At 47.2% G+C, this 8187-nt stretch overlaps 1 protein-coding gene across 2 annotated transcripts in view; it reads right to left on the reverse strand.

The window, feature by feature from the left end:
• Nucleotides 1-6742, reverse strand: part of CUNH14orf93 (chromosome unknown C14orf93 homolog) — a 19928-nt gene extending 13186 nt beyond the window's left edge. For both annotated transcript variants that reach the window (XM_070426415.1, XM_070426423.1), the window contains exon 1: nucleotides 6679-6742. The gene's annotated coding sequence lies outside the window, so the exon portion shown is untranslated. The remainder of the gene's footprint in view (nucleotides 1-6678) is intronic.
• Nucleotides 6743-8187: the final 1445 nt, after the last annotated feature.

Consider the following 8187-nt stretch of genomic DNA (forward strand, 5'->3'; position numbering starts at 1 on the left):
GGGTTTTTCATTTTTCTAACCAACATCATGCAAGGAATTCAGTCTGAAACATGGGCATTGTAAGAAAAAGAAAGTTATGTAGATGGCAACATGCTAATGCTTGTCAGTTGGGTTCAGTATTTATAAAATCAGAAATTAAGATGCATCTGTCCCAGCCGATTTGGCTCAGTGGATAGAACATCGGCCTGCGGACTAAAGGGTCCTGGGTTCGATTGTGATCAAGGGCACATGCCCAGGTTTCGGGACATATTCCCAGTAGGGGGCGTGCAGGAGGCAGCCAATCAATGATTCTCTCTCATCATTGATGTTTCCCTCTCCCTTCCTCTCTGAAATCTATATATATAATTTTTAAAGATGCATCAAATTGGGACACTGGGTGGGGACAAACTGATGACTGCTATACTCTTACCCCAAACATTCTTTCTTGCAAGAGGCGTTTATCCCACCTGCATGAGGTCCTTACCTTGCCAACATGCTGTCTGCCTTGAGCCTTCCCTCCCCTTTAAACCATCTTTCCCAGGTCATCTTTCCCAAACAGCATTGAGCTGGAAATTTTTCAAAATGGAGGGGAGGGGAGGTACTTATCCTGCTGCTTCACTTAAGAGCTGTGTGAATTTGGGCAAATTATCACTTTTTTTTTCTGAGCCCAGAGTTCTCATCCCTGCCTACTTTGAGTGCTTTTGTTAAGATTATCTACAGAGTCAGCCATCTACAGAGTGCTGGTACACGGGCAGTGCTCCACAACAGCAGCTGGATGATATTATGACTATTCCTGAAACATTTGTGTTCCCACCCTGGACACCCATCCTGATTTCCTAATCTTAAAAACACACACAAAACAATGCAATGGCTTGAAATGGAATTTGAGGGATTTCCCCTAAATTTAGTCTAAAATTTCTGAGAATAAATTAAAGTCTACAAAGATGCATTTATAGGTATGAAACTTTCTATTGTGCAAATCAGAAAGATAATTAAGAAAACAGAGTATTTGCAATTTATTTACTATAGTAAATGGCTTTCAACTAAGCATAATATTCAACTTTGCCTGCATATTATTAAACTGAGTTAATAATAAATATATTTTCCTATTGTGAATTCTCTTTGTTCCTCAATTTTTTTCTGCCTTTCTATTTTCTGTATTAACATACTATGTCCACTTTAGAATGTCAGATTCAGGACAACAAATGGGTGTTTTCTTGAATTAAGTACAGTGCAGTGTAGCACAATGGGAATTCAAATTACTCTTTTTTTATTTCCATAAATATTATTGCTGACTTAATTTCTCTGCTTCCTGCAATAGTCTCCCACATAAACTCTAAGACACTGAAATGAAAGGACAAGGAAAGAAACTGGGTCAGCAGGGAATAAAGGAATATTTCACATTATGACATTTACTAGCTAGATAAATGCCGGATAGTGATTAAAAACAAACCACTAGCCCTAGCTGGTTTGGCTCAGTGGATAGAGCATTGGCTTGCAGACTGAGGGGTCCCGGGTTTGAGTCCGGTCAAGGACACATGCCCAGGTTGCCGGCTGGGTCCTCAGTAGGGGGCGTGCAGGAGGCAGCCGATCAATGATTCTCTCTCATCATTGATGTTTCTATCTCCCTATACCTCTCTGAAATCAATAATAATATATTTTTAAAAACACTAATTTCATTAGCTACATGTGTTCCCATTACAAAAAATGAACATTTTTTTAAAATAGAGATTTTTCTAAAAATTCTTTATATATAATAACATGCTAAAGAATGAGTCACCAAAATGGATTATCGCTTCTAAGTACTTGAAGGGAAGACAAAATCCCTATATGCAAGGAACTAACAGTGTATGTGAGAATGGGAATGTCTAAAGAACAAAGCAGCCCAGCCCACATGACTCAGTGGTAGAGCATCGATCTATGGACCAGGAGGGGGCAGTTCGATTCTGGTCAGGGCACATGCCCGGGTTATGGGCTCAATCCCCAGTGTGGGATGTGTAGGAAGCAGCCGATTAATGATTCTCTCTCGTCTCTCTCTTCCTCTCTATCTGAAATCAATAAAAAAACATAGTTAAAAAAGAAATGTACATTTCAATAATTTTGATATTTTCCTCACAAATATTTGGATAAAAAAAGAAAGAAAACTCATCTTCTTTAGACAGTTCAGGGTGAGACTGTCCATAATCTTAACTATCCCTTTCTTCCCAAGTCACATGTATTTTTGTTAGAACTAAATATATCACACTCTTGGCAGCTCCCTTGCTTGCTTTCTACCCATTTTGAGTTTGAATTTTCTGCATGACTGAGTTCACCTCCAAACTATGAAAAATAAAAGTTTTTTTCACTACTAGATGTGTATGATATGGTATCATTCAGATGATATATGTTTTATAATGGGCCCTTGACTCATTCAGGGTCATGCTAGCAATGGACTTCCTTAAAAGCATAGCAATTCATGCCATAATTTTCATTTTAAGAAATAAAAAAGGAAAATGCCACTTAAAGCTCCTGCTGTGGTCAGCCCAGCTCCTCCACTTGAAGGTGCAAAATGGCTCACTTGTTAAAAGTCCTCTGGAAACCTACTTCTATCAGAAATGAGCTCTTGCCCTGGCTGGTTTGGTTTAGTGGATACAGTATCGGCCTGTGGACTGAAAGGTCCCAGGTTCGATTCCAGTCAAGGGCATATGCCTGAGTTGCTGGATCGATCCCCAGTGGGGAGAATGCAGAAGGTGCCAATCAAAGTTTCTCTCTCATGAGTGATGTTTCTATCTCTCTCTTCCTCTCCCTTCCTCTCTGAAATCAATAAAAATATATTTTTTAAAAAAAGAAATGAGCTCTTTATCACACAAAAGTAGATAAGCAAATACCATAAAATACTACTGTCCTGCAAAAAAAAATCTAAGACCTCACTTTTAGGGGTTAAAAAAGGGAGATGTAGGCCTAGAAGGCAGAATCAGGTAGAATGAAAAGGATTTCACCTAATCAAAAAAGTTCTGAGTATAATTGTGGAGTGGTATGAGTTTTTAACTCAGTGTAGCAGTTTTTATTTACATTTGCTAACATGCTACTTGGTAAAATTAAATTTTCCGGCTTAAGCTTTTTACATAAATGTGCCTGATAGTAAAGAATTCATCCTGCACTTCTGGAGAAACTGAAAAATAAAAAAACTAAAGCTATATCATGTGCCCAGAAAGCCCTCGGCAAATGTTAGTTGATTAAATATTAGTTTAGGTGGGCACCAGGGACAGAACTATTCCCGAAGAGCCCAGCAGCGGTTCTCAACCTGTGGGTCGCGACCCCTTTGGGGGTCGAACTTTACAGGGATCGCCTAAGACCATCCTGCATATCAGATATTTACATTATGATTCATAACAGTAGCAACATTACAGTTATGAAGTAGCAACGAAAATAATTTTATGGTTGGGGGTCACAACATGAACTGTATTTAAAGGGCCAGAAGGTTGAGAACCACTGAGCTACAGGCAGGGTGGCCGCAGCGAGGAGCTCAGGCACTGCCTCCGAAGCCACAGGGGACAGGGCGACCCGGCCTGAGCCCAACCCTGGGAGTCCCGGGAAAGCGGTGATTCCCGGGAAAGGCTGGCCCGAGCCGCTCGGGATCTAGCTGGGATACCGGGGGTAGACTTCGTGGCCACAAAAGCTCTGCGGACTCCAGTTGAGGGAGGCCCCGGAATTCCCGCTGTGGCCCCGCGACGCAGCCCCGCGGTGTCCCACCACGTGCGCCCGCCCCGCCGGCCCAGCCCGCTGACTCAGCGCCGCCAGATCCGCACGCCAGCGGCTGAGGGAGACCGGGGCGCCCGTGTACCCGGCCAGCGCGCGCACCCGGGGAGGCCCCGCCCCGCCTGTCCTCTGGCTCCCTCTGATTGGCAGTCAGAGTGTGGGGGGAGCCGAGCCAGGGACGCTACTGGCTCCAACCCACAGTCACTCAACGAGCAGGGAAGGGAGGGGCCCCCTCAGGGAGGGACACGACTGCAGGCTTTTTCAAGGCCGCTCAGGCGCCATCTTTAGCTTTTTTTTTTTTTCCATTTCCTCGCTTTTCTCTTACAAAGCTGCGTGTACAACATTATAAACACAGTGGCCACAAATAGACCCCCCATACACACAAATCGGCTTCACACCTTTGGCGGTGGAAGGCTTTCGGTCCTGCCGGCCTTGGTCACAGATCTTTCCATCACTAGCCAATGGCAGTTCCTTGTAGTTTAAAGACGCTTTCACCTCGAGGGGCCTCGCGGATTCCCAAACAACATCACCTCAGCTCAGCTTTGCTTTGCTTTGGTAGGAGAACAAGCCACGATATATTCGTGAGAGGAGTTATCTTTCTTACAAGAAAGAAACTCAAAGCAAGGATATAGGCTATGAGCCTGGGGTCCTGGTAAAAGCAAGCATCCGCGAACCGGGGCCTGGGCTGTGTCCCCGCCAGGCTGAGCCCCCCTTTTCTGGGAATCTCAAAAGTGAGGCGAAGGTGAGTGTGATGGCCGCAGTGCTGCGGCGGGGATGAAAACGCGAGAAACTCCACTGGAAACGTCCGGCACGGCCACCACTACCCGCCGCTAGAACCGACGAGACCTCACAGTCCTGCAGGTCTAATCCTGCAGGATGACCCACGTCTGAGAATATTTATTGAGCACTGACCTGGCCTGCACTGTCGGGGAATAAAAAGACAATCAGGCCGAAACCGGTTTGGCTCAGTGGATAGAGCGTCGGCCTGCGGACTGAAAGGTCCCAGGTTCTATTCCGGTCAAGGGCATGTACCTGGGTTGCGGGCACATCCCCAGTGGGAGATGTGCAGGAGGCAGCTGGTCGATGTTTCTCTCTCATCGATGTTTCTAACTCTCTATCTCTCTCCCTTCCTCTCTGTAAAAAAATCAATAAAATATATTAAAAAAAAAAAAAAGAATCAGTTCAGGTAAGAAAGGCAGAGAGCCCCCACAGGGCCACGTTTCTGATCATGGATGTCGGGATCTGCACAAATAATGTCATCGCCGTGGTTGCTTAGTGTCTCCGTTACTGTTGGAACTAGGGCCGTGGGTGAGGGATGGGAACTAATACCATCGTCACCCGCAATCATGGAGCTTGACCTTGAGGTGGGTCCTCAACATCCTCCCGGGGCTGCCGCGCCCCGCGCCCCGACGTTCCGGTTTCTCCCTGTCCCCCCACGTCCGTCGGTGCTTCCGCTCCCACCTGCCGACAAGGGGCCGAACATAAACACTCTCCTCCGGCTCCTGATAGGAGGCCGTGGCTCTGCGGCAGAATGAAATGAGAATGCAGCTCAAATGACTGGAGGCTCTGCTCTAAGCTTGTTGTCCTTTAGTTCACACTTTTCTCTGTAACTTAGACGTGAGCTGACTTTTTATTCCAGAAACGCGACGGGATAAAAAAGCATTTCCCCTCCCTCCTGTTTATCATGTGCCTCTGCCTCCTCCGACCCCTTCCCCGCCCCACCCGCCACCACGGACAGTTTTCCAGAACTGGATTTGACTGGATCATTTCCCTGATCCTCTGCCAGCTGCGGGGCTTTTCAAACAAATCCCAACCTATAAACGACAATGTTGTCAAAAAGCCAAGGGAGAACTTCCCTTCTTGAACACACCAACCAAACCACACATAAAGGCCAAAATGTACACAGCTGTACACTTAAGAACAGAGACAATAAAAAGCAAAACCACTTAGGCAAAACAGTCCCTAAAAAGGGCTTTGAACCACAGATCCGATCGATTGCCTACCCTCGTTTGCCAAACGGACTGTATATTTCCTGGCAATTATTTAATTATTCACCCATCTGATCCTTTAGAAGAGGAGCAGGAAAATACAGTAAGTGCACACAGAATGAAAGTGCTTGAGTATAGGCTACCTAGTGTAGGAATTCTTCTAAACTCTATAATTTGCACACAAAACCCTGTTTTGATCACATTTGGGAACGCAACAGAAAAGAAATGCACACCCTAGGGGCTGCTTTGCACACATAAAAACCAAAGGCGATCGCTTTTGAACACAAAACCTAATGCGGCATGTATACACACGCTGTACACAGACACAAAGCACAAAGCCCCTAGATAAACCTTTAGGAAGGAAATTACTTGCTTCATGAAATACACACGTACACATGAAAATGTAAGACACGCTGTAAGAAGGGCTTAGACCCGCTCCCCGGGGAAATGATAATATCCAAACACTTTTAACCTATTGGCCTTGGACAGTTGCCACAGTCAAGCCACTTGTTTTTGGTTCTGCGTGAGAGTGTAAAACGCACGCAAACAGCCCCGTGGAGTCGCCCATCTCCGCTGCCTGCGACACTGCCCGTGGCAGAAATTTACATGATCCCTTCAGCCCGCTTAAAAACACAAAATCGATACTTCCCGAGCAGCCACATTTTTTAAATCCCTCGACCATAAAAATTTACCAGTTCTTAAAATGTGATAGCAAAAAGAAAAAAAAAAATCTCTATAAATTTGACTGGAAACAGTTGTACACGACCATCCTGCTTCTCAACTTCTTGGTATATTTAAAACCTGGACGAGGAAAAAAGAAAGAGGAAGAGAGACAGAAAAAGAAACGGGGGGGAAAGCGCAAATTGCCCTGAGCCACAGTTTCCTCACCCCGGCACTGCCACAGACCTCTATTTTTAAAAATGTTGAACGCACACACAGAGTCAAGAGGGCGAGGAAAATGGAAAAAGGATACCCGAAGGTCGTATGGCTCTTTGTATTCGTGTGTGTGCAAAAAGGAGGACTCGCGGCGCCCGAGCCGGCAAGCCCCGCCCCCCGGACGCCCGCCCGGATTGGCCGCCGCCGGCCGCCGGCCGCCCCGCCCGCGAGCACACGCGCGCCGGAGGCGCCGGCCCAATGGGGCCCCTTGAGGGCCGCCCGACCCCCGACCCCAACACCCTCCCGCCGGGCCCGGGGCCGCTCTCCCCTTCCTTTTACTTTCCAGCCCGCCCCTCTCCCTTCCCCATCCGGTTTCTCAGCGCGAAGAGGCCCTGGTACATAGAAATGCCCCGTGAGCGAGTCGCTCCTGGCCATTTGCTAAACTCGGCCAACTAGGCAGGGAAGTTCCGGCCTGGGGTTAGGGACGAGGACTGGTCGGTGGGGCCGAGCTCAAGGTTTCCAGCGGGAATGTCTCCGGGCTCGTCTGCTGCTCGACACTCCCACCTTTAAGTGAACATCCACACAACATTCCTCAGGTGAAAGCAGGCTACACTTTTGGAGGTGATTTTGCTCATCCTGACTCCCCAGTTTCCTCTGACTGACTGACTACATTCATAGGGACCTGAATAAAATGGCTTCTCTTGACCTCCTGTCCTGGTTACTGGTACCTGGATTTTTTTTTTAATCCTCACCGAGAATATGTTTGTTTTGTAAATATGTTTTTATTGATTTTAGAGAGTAAGGGAGAGGGATAGAGAAGCATTGATCGGCTGCCTCCTGCTCCCCTCCTGGGGATCCCGCAATCCAGCCTGGGAACCAGCTGGCGGCCTGGCTTCCTGGGTGGAGGTGACACCGCCGAGCGCACGGCCAGCGGAGGAGGTGGTTTCATTGATTTGAGGGGAGAGAGGATCGTTGGCCTCCCGTGTGCGCCCAGACGAGGGATCAGACCTCCGCCCTCCCCTCGGTGTGTGCCCTGCCTGGGAAGCCGACCGCCTCTCGGTGCACCGGGCGAGGCCCCCACCAGCGGCCAGGGCTGTGCCTGGACTCACGCCCCGTATTCTGACCCCATGCCCTGCTCGTTCCGAGTTCCCACGGCTCTCACCTTTTCACCCCTTATTCTTATTCCTTTGCCCAGGTGGTCTCCTGAGCCTGGAATAATGGCTGCCTCTCCTCTGACGAGTTAGTTTTTATCCATTCTTCACCTGTTTGAGTCAACACGGACCCCTTCCTTCTCTGTTCTCCTCTCAGCATGAGCTGCATGCTTACTCAGGGAAGCAGCACTGAACTCGACCTTCATTGTTTACATATTTAGTAATTTCACACTAGTGAGTGGTTGGAAATCAGAGATCATATCTTTTAAACTTCTTTTTCCATTCAGAATCTTTTTTTTTTTTCTCATTCTTACTGCACCAGCTGGCATAACTATAGACATTTAGTAAACACTGGGGGGGGGGGGGGGGGGGAGCAATTTATAATTAAATGAGTGATTTTTTTTTTCCTGGCTAAGACATGAATTTGGAAACTCAGATCCCATGACAAGAATTTA

This window comes from Myotis yumanensis, unplaced genomic scaffold (genome assembly GCF_028538775.1).
Source record: "Myotis yumanensis isolate MYYU_CA2020_CCGP unplaced genomic scaffold, mMyoYum1.0.hap1 SCAF_1, whole genome shotgun sequence".
NCBI classification, from domain to species: domain Eukaryota; kingdom Metazoa; phylum Chordata; class Mammalia; order Chiroptera; family Vespertilionidae; genus Myotis; species Myotis yumanensis.